The sequence below is a fragment of the Canis lupus genome, chromosome 4 (genome assembly GCF_048164855.1).
Source record: "Canis lupus baileyi chromosome 4, mCanLup2.hap1, whole genome shotgun sequence".
NCBI lineage: Eukaryota > Metazoa > Chordata > Mammalia > Carnivora > Canidae > Canis > Canis lupus.
This window is the reverse complement of record NC_132841.1, coordinates 13,922,447-13,943,326: the sequence shown is the minus strand read 5'-3', so window position 1 is coordinate 13,943,326 and position 20,880 is coordinate 13,922,447. Positions and strand designations below refer to the sequence as shown.

Genomic DNA, 20,880 nt, shown 5'->3' with positions numbered 1-20,880 from the left:
CTTTGTAGTGAGAATAGAAAGATAATTTAATATTTTCTAGAATCAAAATTTTTTATTATTGATACCTGGAATGTGTGAACTATGCAATGTTAATGAAATATGTTTTTGTTGTCTGTAGTTCTATTGTAAGTTTGTGTCCTACAAACACAGGAATTTTGATAAGTTCTATTTTGCATGATTACCATAAGTCTTTTAAATATATGCTGCTTTTTAATTTGCTAGTGTCATCATTTGTATATATTATCAAATATATTCTCTGACAGCAGAGCATTTCCATTTTTAAAATGGTGTTGATGAGAACTGAATTCTCCACTAACAATTAAATACGTCTGATGACTGAAAGAATTTTCCAGAGATCAGCTTCCGATTCCATATATTGCACTCCTAGTTCTAACGCTAGGATCCATGTTTCTGCTTCCAGGAACCATAGAAGTAATTCATACACTGATGGTTAGCAATGGCTTAACTGCACAAAAGTGACTGCAAAGTCACATAACTATATCTCATTAAATTCAAACTAAATATCATAAACTCAATTTTTCCTAAGCTGAATCTTATAAAATCCTGAAATATGGTTAAAGGAAATACAGGGCAATGAGGTTCATAGACTTGCATTTGAAAAATCAAATATACTCATGATGTAATGAATTTTAAAAAATCATTACCTAACTCTCTTCACACAAAAGATTTAGAAGCAATAACTACCTCAGGGACAAGGAGTGCCCCTAGTGTACAGATTGTGGTTTCTAAATACCATTTCCACAAAACACTCCTGAAATCCTTGGAAAGATGGCTGATTTCAGGTCTGGTGCAGTAAGTTTATATAAGCCTAGAACATCCTATCATTCCATCCTATCATTCCAGAATGCTATCCACATTCACTGGGTCATGTCAAGAGATAATAAATAAGGGACTCCCAGTGGCCAAAGATGAGATGGTCCATGCATCAAAAAGCATAACTCTAATAGATAAAAACACATCAAACACATCTTTTAAAAAAAACTATGAAGTCACACTGTTTTCCACAGTGGCTTTAACAATTTACATTCCCACTGACAATGTACCCTTTTTCTCCACATCCTCCCCAACACTTATTATTTCTTGTCTCGTGCACTGAAACTAAAAGAATTACACTCAAATACAAAAAATATACAAACATACATGTCACACCAGGTTAAAAAATCTATGAGGTCATAATGATATATTAAAAAAAAATCAGTGGTTCCATTTGAAAGTCTTTTAGGGCACCAACCTCTCATTCTAAAATTTGACAAAGGGGGGAAATTATCCCACCTTTCCTGTATTAACTATATTCCAGTGTAATCAAATAATTGACAAAAAATAATTCTTCTTTATAGAAGAATTCCTCTTAGTAATTACAGAAGGGATGATTGAATCAGAATATCTATATTTTTTTAGCCCCTAATGAAATAATGGCTCCAGACAATGGTCATCCAGGGTGGCTAAAGCCATCTGTGGAATGATGCATAGATCAGGCCAACAATATTTGAGACCTCTGGTGAATCTTCACATTACAAAAAATAAAACAAGATAAAATACAACACAATGAAAAGATAGTGCATCAAACATCATATGCCCTTGATATGATATAATAATGAGTCCACAGCATCACTTATGAAATGTTCTACCAAAAAATTGGACTTGAATATCATCAAGCATCTCAATATAACTACCAGTTAATAGGAAATATACAGATGAACATGTCAAATGACACCACAGAGATGCAACTGGCCAATCCCAGAGTGTAAAATATGCAATGGGGCACAAGATCCAGTTTCTTCAATAAATAAGTGCATTAAAAAAAAAAAGAGAGAGAGAGAGGGAAGGAAAGGGTTACAGATTTAAAGAATTTTAGGAAACACCAAATGTGATATGTGGACTTTATTTGAATCCTGATTCAAATAAATCAATTTAATAAAAAATGTAATGGAACAACAAGGTAAATTTAGTAAATACTGAAAACATATTTAATCATATTAAAGAAATAGTGTTGCACTGGTGGTGTAGGTAGTATTGGCAGCAGGAGAATTTGGGGCCAAGTTTCACACCATTTTGCTGAACAGCCCCGCAAGAGGCCAGAAGGCAGGATTTATGCTATGACTCTGTGAAGGAATCCATTGACTGCATTTGTAAAATTATGAAGATCATCTGAAGAGCCCCTCTATCACATATGATATCAGTAAGTTGGTTGATTTTACCCATGATTTGGTAGACCTCAGCTGCCTTGTTTATGGAGCTGATATCCACGCATACCAGCCTTATAACAAAGTCTGGATTAAAGAAAAGATCTACATGTGTCTTCGTGGGCAGGCCCGACAGGCCCGGAAATAGCTGAGCTGGAAGCATGGGGGGTTGGGGGTGGGCTTGAACACGCATATACACTGTGCTACAGTGGAAGTTTTGTGTTACAGCAATCCTGTTTCCATTGTGGTATACCACAGCCAGGATTGCATGGAGTAGATGAAATGTGAGGATCTTGATCAATCTGAAACCCCCATGGCCCTCTTTCCCCCCTCTTCTTTAATGTAAGCATTTTTATAATTTAGATGGAAGTTGTTTTTTTCAGTTAATTTTGGTTCCAATCCTTCAAACTCTCCATATCTGCTTTATAACATTCACTGCACTAATCCTTCTTCAAGTTGGGGTGGGAGAGGAGACAGTTTAGTTGCATCTTCAAGAAAAGTCTTAGTGAAAAACAAATAAATGTTCTTTAGGTCTTTTTTTTTTTTTTAAAGAACTAGTGTTAAGGATTTTTTTTTTTTTTTTGGTAAGGAGGGGGCTCTAACAATGATTTAAAAAATACTGTCTTATCTCTCAGAGATACATACTGATATATTTAAGGGTGAGGTAATATTGTGTCTAGTATTTACTTCATAATTATCCAATAGGTGGGGGTAAGGCATAGGAGAGACAGTGTAGATGAAACACGACTGGACACATGCTGATAATAGATGAAACACCATGCCATGCACTGATCTGGGCAACAGGCATATGGAGGTTTATCATACTATTTTTTCTAATTTCATGTATGCTCAAAACTTCCATAATAATTTTCTTTTTCAAAAAAGCAGCTGAAGAAAAATTAACTGTCCAGAAGTTTCACTGAAACTGTGATAATGCCACTTTCCTCTTATACCAGGGAGAAGGAAGTCTACCTAGGCCTTCAAGTTTTCAGGCAGCAAATTTGTGATTCCCTTCTCTCTCTCTCTAATCCCTAAATGTTGCCTGTATTGTCAAGCACTCAAGGCTAACTCCATAATCATCACGGTACATATGTCTATCCCACCACTGGTATTTGACAAGGATGAAAACTTTACTTCGGGAGTATCCTGACTCAGTTATGCGTAGCAGGATGAAAACCCTTCTGAACCCTGAACAGACTTGGAATTAATTGACCCTCCAGTATTAATTGAAGGCCTTGGCTGAGTGAGAAAAAATAAATAAAGTAAGTCTTGACAAGCAATCATTAAAAGGCACTTGGTCAGCCTGGTGACAGATCTCTGCTGGAGAGCTCAAGAACTGTCTTCTCATAACTTCTCACTGAAAGAGCGAAAACATTTCCTTCCTCTGCTCCCATCAGCCTCTGGAGTCGTTGCTTTACGGAAACAAGGCTCAAAGTTTCTACCCTTCCATTCTGATAAAGTACAGAATTAATTAGGATTACACAATCTCGAAATCCATACATAGGGATTCTTTTTGTTCGAATATATCATGTGTTAGACAGTGACACCTATTGGTCAAGTGCAGTATTGTAAACTAGGACTGCTGAATATGGTAATACAGGCATCTCTAACTCAGACACAATAGAAAAAAGGCCAGACTAAATCCATGGCAGGAAAAAAAAATCACTTTAATATGCATTTATCACCTTCAAATAGTCTAGGTAATTCCACCTAGACTAAAGGTGAGGTGGGTTGTTTCTTGACCCTTACAGGAAGATTTTTGATGAGCACATCAAATAGCCTGAACTGTAGTGATATTGCCTTTAAATTGCAATTAAATCTTTTTAAATGGGTGTTCCCAAAGTACTTAGAGCCACTTTGTTCTCTTAAGTGGAAAAATCACAGCCCAATCTCAAATCAGTTTTTGAGTGAATGTTATTTATTTTAAAATCTACCTGAAAATTCACAAATTCCAAGCTTGTAGAATCCAAATTAATAAAAAAATATATATTCCATACTCAAATTAGACAAATGATTAGGAGAGTACATTTGAGCATTATAAATGTTCAATGTGAATATGGAAAGAGGGAGTTTCTAAGTATGAAATAAATAACCTCAATCAATTATAGATAGGAAGGATAAATCCTCTCATTGAGGGATCAAACTGTAGGAGCAAAGATTAGGAAATATGAAAAGTAAAATCTCACCCAATTGTCCAGCCATCAACTTGATCCCCTCCCTCATCAAAAGTTCTTACTTTTTTCATTAGAATGATTTTATATTGCTTACAGAAATAATTTCTAGGGACACCTGGGTGGCTCAGAGTTTAAGCATCTGCCTTCGACTCAGGGCATGATCCTGGAGTCCCGGGATCGAGTCCTACGTTGGGCTCCCTGCATGGAGCCTGCTTCTCCCTCTGCCTGCGTCTCTCCCTCTCTCTCTCTTTCTGTCTCTCATGAATAAATAAATTTTAAAAATCTTTAAAAAATAATAATTTCTATAACATGGTATAATTTATAAATTTGTTTACATTACAGGATAAATATACATATGTGATATAAATATACATTTTCATATGTATCACATAAATATATGAAAATATATTTACAACATAAAATTACATCGTAAAATAATTTTAATAATGAAGTCAATGCGAAAACTGGGTTCAGTCTAAGTAATTTGTTTTATAAATCCCACTTTTTTTATTGGAGTTCAATTTGCTAACATATAGCATAACATGCAGTGCTCCTCCCATCAAGTGCCCCCCTCAGTGCCCATCACCCAGTCACCCACACCCCCCCTTCCACCTCCCCTTCCACCACCCCTTGTTTGTTTCCCAGAGCTAGGAGTCTCTCATGTTCTGTCTCCCTCTCTGATATTTCCCACTTATATTTTCTCCTTTCCCCTTTATTCCCTTTCACTATTTTTTATATTCCCTAAATGAATGAGACCATATAATGTTTGTCCTTCTCCGATTGACTTATTTCACTCAGCATAATACCCTCCAGTTCCATCCACGTTGAAGCAAATGGTGGGTATCTGTCGTTTCTAATGGCTGAGTAATATTCCATTGTATACATAGACCACATCTTCTTTATCCATTTCATCTTTCGATGGACACCGAGGCTCCTCCCACAGTTTGGCTATTGTGGACATTGTTGCTATAAACATCGGGGTGCAGGTGTTCCGGCGTATAAACCCCACTTGAGGGAATACACCAACATACTGCACAGTGAATGATGCCTGAAATTGGAAATCTTAAACCTAGGCTTCTCCCTGATATAAAATAATTTTCCCTCCCTAATCTCTCAGTCATCTCCTTCCTATTTGACAACACTCTAATGGGTGGTGGGAGGTTTTCTCAGGCTCAGTTCTGAACTCACCTTCCCCTGCATCTTCTCCTCAATTATTTCTCCCTTCCAGAATCCTGGTCTCCTCCCCTCAGTGACTTGGAAGCCAGCCTTGACTGCCATGCAGCATGAGGGAGCACTAACATTTTCTTTTCTTCTGTGGCTCTCTCCCCTCACGTTTTAATCAATGCCAGATGAGCACTTTGGGGAATCCACTCTCAGGTCCTAAAGTCTCTGTGTGGCCAAGATGCTTGACCCTACAGGGAGCTGAAGACACAGCAGGGACTCTGAGAGCCTTCAAGTCTCTAGAGGGCACATGGGAAGCATGTATGTTCTCTGTAGTCGATGTGGTAACCACACTAACTCTGTGACAAGAAGTTTCAAATGGCAAAAAACCCTAGATTGTATGTAGAGGGAAAAGAAAAGAAGAAACAGACAACCAAGGCCCCTGACTGATGCATACTTTGCTAATGCTTCCATAGGAAGAACAACCAGTTAATAACAGACCAGAAAGGCAAACTTGCAGTTAATTTTTACTTTCTATTCCCATCATCAAAGCATGTTTAATGTGATCCTGCATGGAGCAGGAAGGTCCTTGCCAAAATAAAATCATGAAAGGTTGGCCATCTGTGAGAGTTAAAGGAATATGGAAAGAGTCAGAGAACAAAGGAGCAACTCCTAGGATAAAGAAACATTATTTAACTCATGATTGTTTTCTGCTTTATCCTTGTTTACGGTAGGATTGTGGGGTGGAAGAGTTCAGAATCTTTAAGTAAATAAAACATTACAGTCATGCTGAGTTATTCAAGTCATTCACTCAGGGAGTCGACTCCAAGAGAGTTAATTGGAGTCACTTGGGATTGAGCAGGTTACACTTCCTACAGAAGCTAAGTGAAGGCTCAGACAAAGCAGTAGTTGGAAAAGTCAGGGCAAGGTTGGTAGTTCATGAGGACAAATTAGTTGAGCCTGAGAGAGCTTGGTGAGCTGATGCATGTCCTGAAGAGTAGGATCTTCGCAAGCAGATTCAATGTTTTGCTTACACACCAGGATACTGGTTATGAAAAGCTGAGAACTCTATTGGCTAGAAAGGCCCAAGGCTGTTATCCTCTCCATAAAAAGGTAGGAATAAATCAGTAGTTCTCAAAGTGTGGTCTCAGGACCAGCAGCATCAGTACCCCCTGGAAGTGCATTAGGAATGGAAATTTGGGGGGCCTCACCCCTACACACTGACACAGAAATTCAAATGGCTGTGTTTTTATAAGCCCACCAGGTGACTCTGAAGCACACCTAAGCATACTTGAAGAAACTCCTGGAATAAATGACAGAAATGGTTCAAGAACTTTGTTACAGTGAAATAGGGATACCAGGAGTCCCTCCCTTCCTGCCTGGCTTCATCCCTGTCCAAGCCAGCACAGTTGCATGCCCAGATACCTACAAGAACCACTGCTCTCATCTCCCCATCTGGTTCAGGCTCCTCCAGTCAATTTCCTGCAGTGTTGGCAGAGTGAGCCTTGAAATTACGAATCAACTAGTGTCATCCTCTTGATTAATACCCTGCAGTAGCTTCCCATAATATTTAAGATCAGGTCCAATTTGTGACCTGACTTCTGCTGTGTTGCTCAAACATTCTCCCTGGCTTGAATCTCTTTGTACCCTAGACTCCAGACCATTTGAATTGCTTTTAGCTCCTCAAATCCAACTTCCCGGCCACGATGCATGCTTTTTCCACTACCTGAAACCCTCTATCCATGTCTCTTCATCAGGCAGATCTGGAGGTGACTTGGTAGGAGGAAGAGGAAACCCACAGGGGTAAGAGTCATTAAAAAGAGGAAGCCGAGAGAGAGAGGAGAAAGGAGAAACTGCTACCCAAAAGAGTACGAGCCTGTGCTGTGAACTAGGTCCATGGGGTCTCAAAGCCCATCCTAGCTTTCAGCTTTCTCTTTTGCAGGTGCTCAACCTATCCCTGACTTCCCCTTCAATGCCCCCAGCTTCTTGTGGACCCTCTAGCCCCCAAATATAACACACTCTCTGGAAATCAGGCTCTCCATGGCTTCCAAATAATAATTAGCTACTGGACCTGCAGGGGTTCTCAAAGTGCGGTCCCCAGACCAGAAGTATCAGCACCACCTGGGAACTATTTAGAAATTCAAATTATTAGATTGAATAATTCTGAACCTACTGCATCAGAAACTCTAGAACAGAACTCTGTAATCTATATTTTCAAAGATCCTCCAGATAATTTTTACATGCAATAAAATTTGTATCTAAAGTAGTTATGTTAAAGCCCATGCTAATGGAAGACCACATATTTTCCTCAGCCTACAAGAGGTCATCATTATATTTTAGGCCTTTGGGTGATGATACCACTCCCTCTCTTGTATAAAGCTCAAAATTGTCTCAGGCAGTTGGAGCTAGGCAGAGCATGTGTGGCCCCTTGAAAGAGTATACCACCGGGGTACCTGGATGGCTCAGTGGTTGAGCATCTGCCTTTGGTTCAGGTCATGATCCCAGGGTGCATCTGCCTCTCCCTCTGCCTATGTCTCTGCCTCTCTCTCTGTGTCTCTCATGAATAAATAAATAAAATCTTATTTAAAAAAAAAGAAATAGTAAATACTGGTGATCATTTGCTAATCCTTTATACCATATTTTAGTTACATATATTTAACATATACAACCTTGGAAGGTAGGAATTAATATACCCCCTTAACAGATGCAAAAACCAAGTCTCAAAGAGGCCACATAATTTGCCCAAAGACACTCAACAAGAAAGTGATAGGTCAAAGACTTAAATGTGGGTCTGTCTAGCTCCAAGCCACTCACTCAACTATACTATTAATTCCTACAGAGGTGCAGGGGTGGTTACCAGAAAACACTCTGCTTCTCGAGGCAGGTCCCTCTTCTCAGTAAACACGGCAATGTGTTGAGTTTCCTTCTGCCCATCCTGCCTTTCTTTCAGCCTCCTTTCTTTCAGTATTTGCTTTGGGGCTTCTCTTCTCCTCACTGACCAATGATTGTGATGATGCAGTTTGCATTTTCTGTTGCCATGCAGAAAGTGGCAGACAGTGATATCTTGTGTGTGTATGTGTGTGTGTGTGTGTGTGTGTGTGTGTGTGTGAGAGAGAGCAAGAGAGAGAGAGAGACTTCCAGATGAAATGCAATGTGTAAATGGAAATTGTCATCATTATCCCCTGAATAAATGGAGAAGATGAACATTGGCTCTAGCAGAACTGGAAGGAAAAATTGGACTGCGAACAAAAGCATTATTAATTTAAGGAACTGCCTGAATTTGCCTCTGGCAGTTTCCTTTGTAAACACCGTTAACACTCTGGAATGCTTGAATTGTATCTAAATGCATAGCTTAAATATGTAAAAACAGAAACCTAGGCATTACTTTTAGGCATCCAGAGAATTGTTTACTTCTAAAATCTGCCAGAACAAAATACAGCTAGCATATGAGACTTCCAAATTATGAGGGTCTAATATTTCTCATAACAGAGAATATAGAATTGTTGACTACCTCCCACCCAAGACCAGATATAATTTACAACTGACAAAATATGGGTCTGTAACACTGCTGGTGCAGAACATGCTTCTATTTGTGTTTCTCTGTAACATGAACATGATTCTTGGAGGTAAATGGCTGCAGCAAGGGATATCTTTAGGCAACAGAGTTATTTAAGTGGCCAAGTCACAGTTGAGTAACTTTGTAAATGAACCTGGTAGAGTCAACTCTGTGGAGAAGAATAATTGCATCTTTATGACCTCATTCTGAGGTGGAAAGCCCCTCACTCAGCCACCACGGTGGGAGGCATTCAGAGAAAGTTGTATTTTGGACACTAGAAACAGGTAAGTTACACTTCCCAGGAGGAAAATATATCTATGACTTTGGATGAGGTAACTCTAAGTGAAAAGCCATCCTACCCTCACCAGGTTTACAGGTTTTCCCAAATAATTTGGAACGTAAACATGGACTTGTCAGTTCTCTGGAGCCCAAAAAAAGCATTTGGGAGACATCCTGACCGAGTTTGGTGAGCAACCATATACCCCAGGAAATTCCCCATTTAGAAGCAAGAGAATAAAGGATGGGTAGAAAAGTTGTGGTTAATTAGGAACCAACCAGCCCCTGGAGCAACTGGTGGTAAACTAGCATTTTCCTGAGCATGAAAGAGTCAAAGTTTCAATCCCCTGTGAAAATACAGAATAATAATAATAATAATAATAATAATAATAATAATAATAATGACAGCAACCAATAGAGAATAGGGGCTTACAATGTATGAAGTAAACACTATTATATATATATATATATACACACACACACACATATATATGTATGTATATATGTATATATATACATACATATATATGAATTAATCTTCTCAACAACTTTATTAAGCAATTTAATAATATTATTTGCATTTCACAGATGAAGCAACTGAATACAGAGGTTTTATAATTTCCCCAAGTTAGAAAGCAATAGAAGCAGAATTCAAACTGAGTCTCTAGAGTCCCTACTCCAGAGTCCCTGCTCCTAACCATTAGATAGGTCATCACTTGGCAGGGAAAGATCATGGGCTTTCAAGTTTAGCACGAGGGAATGGAATTCTAGCTTAGATACTTGGAGATCAAATATGACCACACACACACACACCACATGCACTATGGAATATTACTAAACCATAAAAAGAATGAAATCTTGCCATTTGGACCAACATTGATGGAACTAGAGTGTATTATGCTAAGTGAAATAAGTCAGTCAGAGAAAGACAAACAAATGTCATATGATTTCATTCTTATGTGGAATTTAAGAAATAAAACAAATGAACAAAAGAAAAAAGAGGAAAACCAAAAAACAGACTCTTAACTACATAGATAAATTGACAGTTACCAAGGGTAGGTGTGGGGCGGATGGGTAAAACAGGTGAAAGGGATTAAAGAGTGCACTTATCATGATGAGCACTGAGCAATATACAGAATTGTTGGATCACCATATAGTATTTCTGAAACTAATATAACAGTGTATGTTAACTATACTGGAATTAAAATAATTTAAATTAAAAGTGTGATCCTGAGTAAGTGACTTAACCTTATACCTGGCCTAAAAAGTAGATAAAAATCTCAACTAGCAGATTGTCATAAAGAAGGTACTTAGGACTTAGTAGACACTCAATGAACAGTTTCTTAAGGTACATCTTCTTCAAACTCACTAACCATTTCTGGCTATGACCCAGTATTGGAATGGCAACTATTAACTCCAGACTATTTCTTGGCTAAAGATCTAAGAGGCACAAGCAGAATGGGATGATTGCAAGCTATAAAGGAAAGAATCATAAGTATGTACACACACAAATATACACACATACTGGATTTTTGTGGAACTTAAAAGACAGAAAACATCTGCCTTCTACATTCAAATCCTATCACATTTATCAGGCTCCTAGCACAGTTGGCTGAAGATCCACACTTAATTCTGAATCAGATTTTTGTTTGAAGAGTGTCAAAATTTTAGATTTTAAGTGCCAGGAATTTGTATTTTAAACAGATATCACTTCATATACATAAATATAATAAATATAAAAAATATAAAGGGGTGTGTGTGTGTGTGTGTGACAGAGAAGACTGTGTATTTCCCCCTATGGTGATTTTGTAACAAATTAACCTCATTGCTTTAGGCTATTTGAAACTCTTCATTGACTGGGCTGGAATAATTCAAAACCACCATGAAATGATTTCACTTAGGTTGTATTTCCCTGGGATTATTAAGACGAGACTTTACCCCCTTCACAACATTTAACCATTTTTCAAACATGGCTAATGACTGCTTTTTCTCCCATCCATTTGCCATATCCTTACCATGAAATAACTAGAAGAGAACATATTATTATGAATTATTTTTTTTAATCTTTCCAAGCAGAAACTGTGAAATAATATTGTGCTTTTTCATCCATCCCCCTATTATTTGGCTTCTTTCCTCTTTCCTGGGGAAGAGAAGCTATTTCAAGAGTAGAGAAGATTAGTTAATTATTTTCAGATGCCTCCTTACCTTTCACTGTTAGACTCTAATCTCAATGGATTCATTTAAAATAACTCTTTGATCATCGGGGTATTATTGAGGAAATTGCCACTATGGTATATTCTAAAATGTATTTTTGATTCTAAAAAACACAAGAAATTTCCCAGGGTGTAGATCCTAGTACATGCCCCGCCTCCCTAGTTTTATCTCTTGGTAAAAATGTCCATTGAGAAAAAGAAAGTAAAGTGATTTTCTGTTTATTAAGCTATTTTGATAGATAGGAACAGAGACTCATTAAAGTCACTTCAAGAAAAGGGAGATTGAATATTAACTAGACTTATTGTGATGTTCATTTCACAATATATATAAATATCAAAGCATTACATTGTACACCTGAAGCTAAGATAATGTTATACGTCAATTATTTCTCAATTTTTAAAAAAGTCCTTGATGTTTGAGGAAAAAAAGAGAAAAAGGTAGAGTGAATTATCACAAAGTCATTATAAAAGGTACAGGAGTACATTTAATTCAATTTTCTCTCCAATGTACAGAAGAAACATTTCCTGTTCTCTCTGGCCCCCTCAGAATGGCTTTGTCCTCTTGGGAAAAATATCTCTTATCTGAGAAGGTCCTCACCTTTGATAGCAATGAAAAAGGCGAGGGACACATGCCTAGCCAGCCAGATGAACCTGACCCAGTCCAGCAACCACCAGCGATAATTCTTCCCCACTAGCTCTAGGATGACGGGTAGGTGTCCCACCCTCTGTGCCTGGGCAGGTGGTGGTATCATGGGACTAAACAGAGAACACAGAAAGGGCAGGTCTAGAGGGGGAAAGGATGAGTTCACATTTGCAAACGTCCACGCTAAGGCACCCGTAAAACATGCAAGAGTACATCTGGGTTTGACTCTCACAAGACAGGCCAGAGCTGCAGAGAGAAATCCAATGACTGGCCCAGGCTACACAGCATGGTGGTGGTGGTGGCAGCACTGGAAGTTGAATGGAATCAGGTCAGTGTTAGTTCTGCCATTGTACGCTGCCCATAATGCCCTGCATCAGGCGTACCAGTGACGGGTGAGGCATGAAGCTGCCTCTCTGGCCCTCAGCTCTCTGTACCTTTTCCCTTTGCTTCCTCTTCCACTTTCCCAGCTTTCAGGCTCTCCAAGCCTGCTCGGTTCTCCTTCTCCTTTATCTTAATTAAAACTAGACTCAGGAAAGGATCCATTAATATTGCCTTCCCCAGGGGGATTGACTCTTAAGTAGCAACTCACCATGGGCAATGATGAGAATGATGAACATAATGATGAGCATAAGACTTACGGATCTATTTTGTGTTTGTCCATGCTGAATTTTTCCCTGTACCTTTTAAGGCTTTCCAGACTGTTCTTCCCTCTATCCCAGCGAAGATATGCAAGAGAAAGACCCAATCCTACACACAACTTCTATTTCTGGGTCCTTCAAAAGCAGGAGATCTTAGGGTAGAGCTGCAAGAGAAATATAGGGTGCTTGGTTTAATATGAATTGCAGATAGGTAAGAGGTTTTTTAGTGTAAATATGTCCCAAGCATTGCTAGGGGTATACTTATGTTAAAAAGTTATTCATTGTTTAGCTGAAATCCAGATTTACTGGGTGATTTTTCCCGGCTCATTTGTTGTTGTTGTTCTTGTTGTTCTTGTTCTTGTTCACTAAATCTGGCAATCCTACTAGAGGGCAAAGGGAAAGAGCCTTTGCAAAAATGACATTGGGGATAAAGAAGAAAGAAGAAAACAGCAGGAGAGAGGGAAACACCAGGACAGCCTCTGAGAAGGCCTCACAGAACTGAGCTTGAGTCCACCCCTCATACCAAGGTTGAAGCAAAGTACAAGATATACTTGTACCCCATGAACAAATTCTGTCTGCATAGAGAAATGATACTGTGTCAATTGGAAAGAAAATTTTCCCCCTTTCAAATAAATAGTAATTGCATAATATAATGCTTTCACTGAAACCTTGGTGCAAAGATACAGGTCGTTTTTTTGGAGTGACAGAACTTGGGAAAACTTAGCCTGTGCAAGGGAAAGGGTGCAAGTTCTGAGCTAGGCCTAACATTTATGTCTGAAGCAAGGAAAATAAGCATTTACATCAGTATCAACCCTTTTTGCCTTTTATAGGAAACAGCAAGACAGGCTGGTCTGAAACAAATACCTTGTCTGTCTAGTGAAGTGTCTCCTTGAGCTAATTTTTCCTTTAGATCAGAATTAGATTTGGGGGCTAGGACCTCAGTGGAGAGGCACTAAGTAGGATCCTCTAGGGGTCTGAGCCTCTGACCTCAGGGCATGCTCTAGAGTCCTCAGGACCAAGCAGGGCAGATATACCCAAAGTCCCCTAACATCAAGTAGCCATTTGTGCTTAGACAATTAGCTTTTTCTCTATTAGGCCTCAAAGATTGAGATGGGAGTGATCTAATAATGACTGAGAATAGATTTCCTGCCAACTAGCAAATAGGAGACCTCAGACTAAATTTAATTTTATCCAAAGGAAGTGATGTGACATTTCTAACATTCTGTTTTGTGAAGAAACCTTCACAACTGCAAAATAATCATCATTACTGCTGAACATTGACTACTTTCTGTGTGACACATGCCATGTTCATTGGTTCGGTTTCTGTATCACAAAATTATTATGAAACAAAAGGAAGGATCCTTTGTTAACAGAGTGTCAGTCTTTCGGGAGTTTGTGAAAAAGATCTGAGATGACTAACAGAGGACATAAAGCAGCACCCACTTCACTTACTGATTACCCTGGCTTTGGTCTCCAAATCTAATTCTGATATAAAGGAAAAATTAGCTCAGGAAGATACTTCACTAGATAGACAAGATATTTGTTTCAGAAGCCTGCCCTCTACCAGCCTGTATTGCTGTTCCCTGTAAAGGGCAAAAAGAGTTGATCCTGATGTAAATGCTTTATCTCCTTGCTTCAGATATAAATTTTAAGCCTAGCTCAGAATTTGTGGCCTTTCCTCTTGCACAGGCTAAGTTTTGCCAAGTTTTGTCACTCCAAAAAACCCAAAAAACAAAAACAATAACAACAACCTATGTCTTTGCACCAAGGCTTCAGGGAAAGCATTATATCACACAATTACTATGTAGTTGAAAGAGGGAAAATTTTCTTTCCAACTGGTACAGTATCATTTCCCTACTCAGACAGAATTTGTTCATGGAGTACAGGTATCCCTGTTGTACTTTGCTTCAATTTTTTGCACTTCTGAGATACCGTGTTTTTTACAAATTGAAGGCTTATGACAACCCTGTGTAGAGCAAGTCTGTAGGCATCATTTTTCCAAAAGCATTTGCTCACTTTAGGTCTCTGAGTTACGTTTTGGTAATTCTCACAATATGTCTAAATTTTTCATTATTATGATATTTGTTATGGTGATCTGTGATCAGTAATCTTTGATGCTACTATTGTAATTGTTTTGGGGTGCCATGCCCGTATGAGACAATGAACTTAATCCATGAATGTTGTACATGTTTTGAGTCTTCCACCAATGAGCTGATACTCCATTTCTCTGTCCTTGGGCCTCCCTATCCCCTGAGACACAGCAATATTGGAATTAGGCCAAATAATAATCCTACCATGGCCTCTAAGTGTTCGAGTGAAAAGATGTTACTCATTTCTCACTTTAAGTCAAAAGCTAGAAATGATAGAACTTAACTAGAAAACATGTCAGAAGTTAAGACAGGCCAGAAGTTAGGTCTCCTGTACCAGTTAGCTAAGTTGTGAATACAAAGGAAAAGCTCTTGAAGGAAATTTAAAGTGCTACTCCACTGAACACGTGAATGATAAGAAAGTGAAACAGCCTTATTGCTGATATAATGAAAGTGTTAATGATCTGGATAAAAGATCAAACCAACCACAACATGCACTTAAACCAATGCGTAATCCACAGCAAAGCCCTCTCTTCAGTTCCATAAAGGCTGGGAGAGGTGAGGAAGCTGCGGAAGAAAAGTCTGAAGCCAACAGAGGTTGTTTCATGAGGTTTAAGGAAAGAAGCCATCTCCATAACATAAAAGTATAAAAGGAAGCAGCAAGTTATCCAGAAGATCTAGCTAAGATAATTAATGAAGGTGGCTACACTAAACAACAGATTTTCAATGTAATGGAAGAATAGTCTACTGGAAGAAAATGTCATATGGGACCTTCACAGCTCAAGAGATGTCAATGCCTGGCTTCAAAGCTTCCTAGAACAGGCTGATTCTCTTTTAGAGGCTAATGCAGCTGGTTCCTTGAAGTTGAAACCAGTGCTCATTTACCCTCTGAAAAACCTGGAGCCCTTAAGAATTATGCTAAATCTACTCTGCCTGTGTTCCATAAATAAAGCAACAAAGCCTTGGTGACAGCACATCTGTTTATAACATGGTTTACTGAAAATTTTAAGCCCACTATCGAGACCTACTGTTCAGAAAAACATCCCTTTCAAAATTATACTGCTCATTGAAAATGCACCTGGTCACTCGAGAACTCTGATGGAGATGAACAGTGGGATTCACATCATTTTCATGCCTGCTAACACAACATCCATTCTTCAGCTTATGGATCAAGAGTAATTTTGATTTTCACGTCTTATTATTTAAAAATTCATTTTGTAAGACTATGGTCAGAGCTATAGCTATAGTGATTCCTCAGCCCCTGGATACAGGAAAAGTAAATGGAAAGCCTTCTGGAAAGGATTCACCATTTAGATGCCATCTAGAATATGTGATTCATAGTTAAAAATCAAAATATCAACATTAATAGGAGTTTGAAACAAAATTATTTCGATCTTCATGGATGACTTTGAGGGGTTCAAGGCCTAAGTGGAGGAAGTAATTGCAGGTGTGGTGGAAATAGCAAGATAACTAGAATAGAAAGTGGACCCTGAAGATGGGACTGAATGCCTCTAATATTATCAAACTTGAATGGATGAGTTATAGCTTTTTATGGATGAACAAAGAAAGTGGTTTCTGGAGATGGAATCTACTCCTGGTGAAATCTTCTGAAGATGGTTAAAATGACGACAAATGACTTAGAATATTACATAAATTTAGTTGATAAATCAGAGGAAGGGTTTGAGGACTGACTCCAGTTTGGAAAGATGTTCTCTTCTGGGTAAAATAATATCAAACAGCATTGCATGCTATAGAGAAATCATTCATGAAAGGAAGAGTCCATCAATGCAGCAAACTTCACTGTTGTCTTATTTTAAGAAATTACTGCAGTCACCTCAACCTTCAGGAACTACCAACCTGATCAATCAGCAGACACCAAGGCAAGACTCTCCACCAAAAGAAAGGTTGTGCTTCATTGAAAGCTCAGATGATGGTATGCATTTTTCATCAATAAAGTATTTTTTCTTAAAATATGTACATAGGTTTTTTTAGACATAATTCTATCACAGACCTAAAAGACTATAACATATGGTAGATACACTTTCACATGCACTAGGAAATAAAAAAAAATTCATCTGACCAATTTTATTGTGGTGATCTGGCACCAAACCCACAATATCTCCAAGTATGTCTGAATTCAGTGTTCCTTCTCCAGCACTAAAAAAGCAAACAGGTATTGGCTTACCCAGGAAACATTTTGTGCCCCCAACACCTTAGTAAGAAGATGTGAAATGGTTTTTCTTTCATGATGAAAAATAAATCAATCTAGCACCTAATTTTGCAGTCTCAAGTCATCTTCAACATGTCACAAAAAAAGAAAACATCATCATCACCATCTTGCTCAACAATGACTAGCATTATAATGTCTGTCCATAATTACAAAGATTATAAAAGGAGACAGATCATGAAAAGAAATCTTGATTCTTGACCAAAGTCTTAGAAATTAGGTTTTGAAGAGGTTTTAACATTTAACCTTACAGATGAACCCCTTACCAAAATTTATTGGAAAAGATGGGGGGGGGGGGTTAGGAAAGATTTGTGTTATAGGATTTACTGCCAAGTCCGTGGTCTCTGGACTCAGTACAGACACACTTGATACTACAAATAGTTCAATCAGAGGTTGGTCTTAAATATCTTGATGTTGAAGGCAAGGTGTTATTGATGTCAATATAAGCACCTTGTGCTGGGGGAGCTACCTGCCGTGGAAAATGAAGGTAGAAATAATAGTTTCTTTGTGAAGGAATTGGTAGGCATATACATAAATATATGATATATAATCCCATGAAGATCCCACAACTTTGGCCTCCTTGACATTTATACTACTGTCTGAACCACCACAAGTTAAAGGCAATTTTTCCTTTGGTAGAAAAAATTAAGATCTGGACCTCTCTCCACCTGGATGTCTCAGAGATATTTCAAAGTCAAAAAGCCATATTTCTATCTGCCTTTTAAAAACATCTTTGCTCTGGGTTAAGTTTCTCAGTATTGGAGACTGGAGTTGCAAATATGAAAAAGGGAAGACTAGACTGCACCATTATCCATGAACTCAGGGTTTTTTAAAATACAGATAGACAAATAGAGAAATATATATATGATATACATAATATATAAAATATACAAATAAATATAAATATTAATAAGTACAAATATAAATATATATATACATATTTCCTAGCTCTGTCTAGCAAAGAAATTAGAAACAATAATACTCCAATAGTAATGAGTACACCCAAATTTTGGTACTAGGAATGGTGCTCTCTGGACAAAATATGTATTCTAGGACTGGGGCAGGAAAAGTACAAAATGATCCCTTTTGTACTATATTGCTCTAGAAGTCAGAAAGTATCCAAAGAATGGCAAAGACTATTGAAAGCATACAGAAACCTATTTTAATGTGTTCTCAGAAGTAAACTCAGGGACGATTTGAGCATCAGAATAAATATGACAGCAGTAGATTATAAACTTATTTTTAAAAAGAAAATCCATGAACCTATACTGATTTAAGTAAATAAATACATAGATGGGAGGATCAGAAAAGCTCTTCCTAACAGTCATATCGGTATAGTAATATGAATACAGGTGCAATTATGAGTTGGAAAATCAATAATAGGGAAACAAAAGCAAAAATAAACTATTGAGACTTCATCAAAATAAAAATCTTCTGCACAGTGAAGGAAACACCAACAAAACTAACAGGCAACCTGTACATTGGGAGAAGATATTTGTAAATGACATATCTGATAAAGGGTTAGTATCCAAAATATTTAAAGAACTTATATAACTCCACACCCCAAAACCAAATAATCCAGTTAAAAATGGGCAGAAGACATAAACAGATATTTTTCCAAAGAAGACATTCAGATGGTTAACAGACATATGAAAAATGCTCAACATCACTTACCATCAGGGAAATGCAAATCAAATAAAACTACAATGAGATATCACCTCACACTTGTCAGAATGGCTAAAATCAACAACACAGAAAACAACAAGTGTTGGCAAGGATGCGGAGAAGGGGGAACCCTCTTACCCTGTTAGTGGGAATGCAAATGGGGCAGCCATTCTGGAAAACAGTATGGAGGCTCCTAAAAAGTTAAAAATGGAACTACCCTAAAATGCAGCAAGTGCACTACTAGGTATTTACCCAAAGGATACAAAAATATTAATCAAAGGGATACATGCCCCTGGTATTTATAGCATTATCAACAATAGCCAAAATATGGAAAAAGCCCAAGTGCCCAGGAACTGATGAATGGATAAATAAAATGTGGTATATATACACAATGGAATATTACTCAGCCATAAAAAAGAATGAAATATTTGCAACGATCTGGATGGAGCTAGAGAGTGTGATGGTAAGTGAAATAAGTCAGTGAGAGAAAGAAAGACAAATACTATATGATTTCACTCATATGTGGAACTTAAGAAACAAACAAATGAACACACTGGAGGAAAACAGAGAGGCAAACGAAGAGAAGAAACTGATGGCTACCAGAGGGGAGGTGGGTCGGGGATGGATTAAATGAGTGATGGGTATTAAAAAGAGCACTTGTTGTAATGAGCACTGGGTATTGTATGTGGTGAATCACTAAATTCTACACCTGAAACCAATATTGCACTGAATGTTTACTAGCTGGAATTCAAATAAAAACTTGGGGGGAAAACCCCAAATTTTAAAAATTAAAAAAAAAATCAACAATGGATGCTCAAAGTATCAGATAAAAGTTTCATAAGGCACATGATATTTACATAGCCTAAAATATCTCACACAAAATTCTTGATGATTAAAAAGTTAATGTTGCAGTGAAGAAATCTAGTGAACATCATTCTGAGTTATCAATGTCAATATCACTGATATTGGAACAGACCTACTTTAAGTGTCTCATCCTATGAAACGCCAAGTTGGATACATCCAACTTCTTTCTTTCTAAAAATCCATAATCTGCATCTAATCATAAAGAAACATTAGCTTGGCTCAAGTTGAAGGACATTCCACAAAATAAATGGCTTGTACCTTTCAAAAGTGCTAAGACATGAAAGACAAAGAAAGGTTAAAGAACTATTTAAAATGAGAGGACAATTACACAGACAACTAACTGCAGTGGATGAATCTGGAATGGATCTTGGGAGACAAGTGACAAAATCTGATTTTGTACTGTTGATTAAATAACAGTATTGTATCAACATGAAATGTCTTGGGTTTTATTATTTTACTCTGATTTTGTAGGAGCACATCCTTTTTCTTGAGAAATATACACCAAAGTGTTTAGAAGTAAAGGAGCAAACAGTCTCCAAGTTACTTTGAAATCGTTCAGAAAACAAAGCAACGTGTGTATAGGAGAGAAGAAAAGGAACAAGAGCAACTGGGGCAAGATGTGAAAACAGGTGAATCTGGATAAAGTATAAGGTGATATCTTGTACTATTCTTGCAACTTTTCTATAAATTTAAAATTATATCAAAAGAAAATTTACAAAAATCTACCCATTTTTCAAAGCCCAAGTGAATCCTTACAGCTTCCATGAAGCTTTCTCTTCCCACTGCAGAATGAAATAATAAATCATAGAATTTCATTGCTGAAAGAATCTAAATACTTTCTCCAGAGGAATCCTGTAGTATGGTGAGTCTGCATTATTCATCAGTTATTAATTAATCAAAGGAGTTCTGAGGAAGTCACTTCTCTTGTCTTCGTGTATTACCAAAATCTCCTGCTATCATTTATCTCTCCACTTACACTGCAAGCCTCTTGAGACTTGAAAATGTGTTTTATAAGTTCTTTAACCTCCTGACCCCTTGGTCACATTCCCCACTCTTTCCCTACCCTTACCCTCCCCCCACCGATCCATAGCCTCTTTGCCAAAACACACACACACACACACACACACACACACACAAAGGACAAAACTGGTGAACTGCTCCTATTACTTCTT

General features: G+C 37.8%; 2 long non-coding RNA genes across 2 annotated transcripts in view; one reads left to right on the top strand and one right to left on the bottom strand.

Annotated features, from left to right (window-relative positions):
* LOC140631880 (uncharacterized) overlaps positions 1 to 9,194 on the bottom strand; it is a 46,260-nt gene extending 37,066 nt beyond the window's left edge. The window contains exon 1 of the long non-coding RNA XR_012029400.1: positions 8,397 to 9,194. This is a non-coding gene — a long non-coding RNA (uncharacterized lncRNA). The remainder of the gene's footprint in view (positions 1 to 8,396) is intronic.
* Positions 9,195 to 9,309: 115 nt separating this feature from the next.
* LOC140631491 (uncharacterized) overlaps positions 9,310 to 20,880 on the top strand; it is a 54,057-nt gene continuing 42,486 nt past the window's right edge. Inside the window, exon 1 of the long non-coding RNA XR_012029035.1 lies at positions 9,310 to 9,379. This is a non-coding gene — a long non-coding RNA (uncharacterized lncRNA). The remainder of the gene's footprint in view (positions 9,380 to 20,880) is intronic.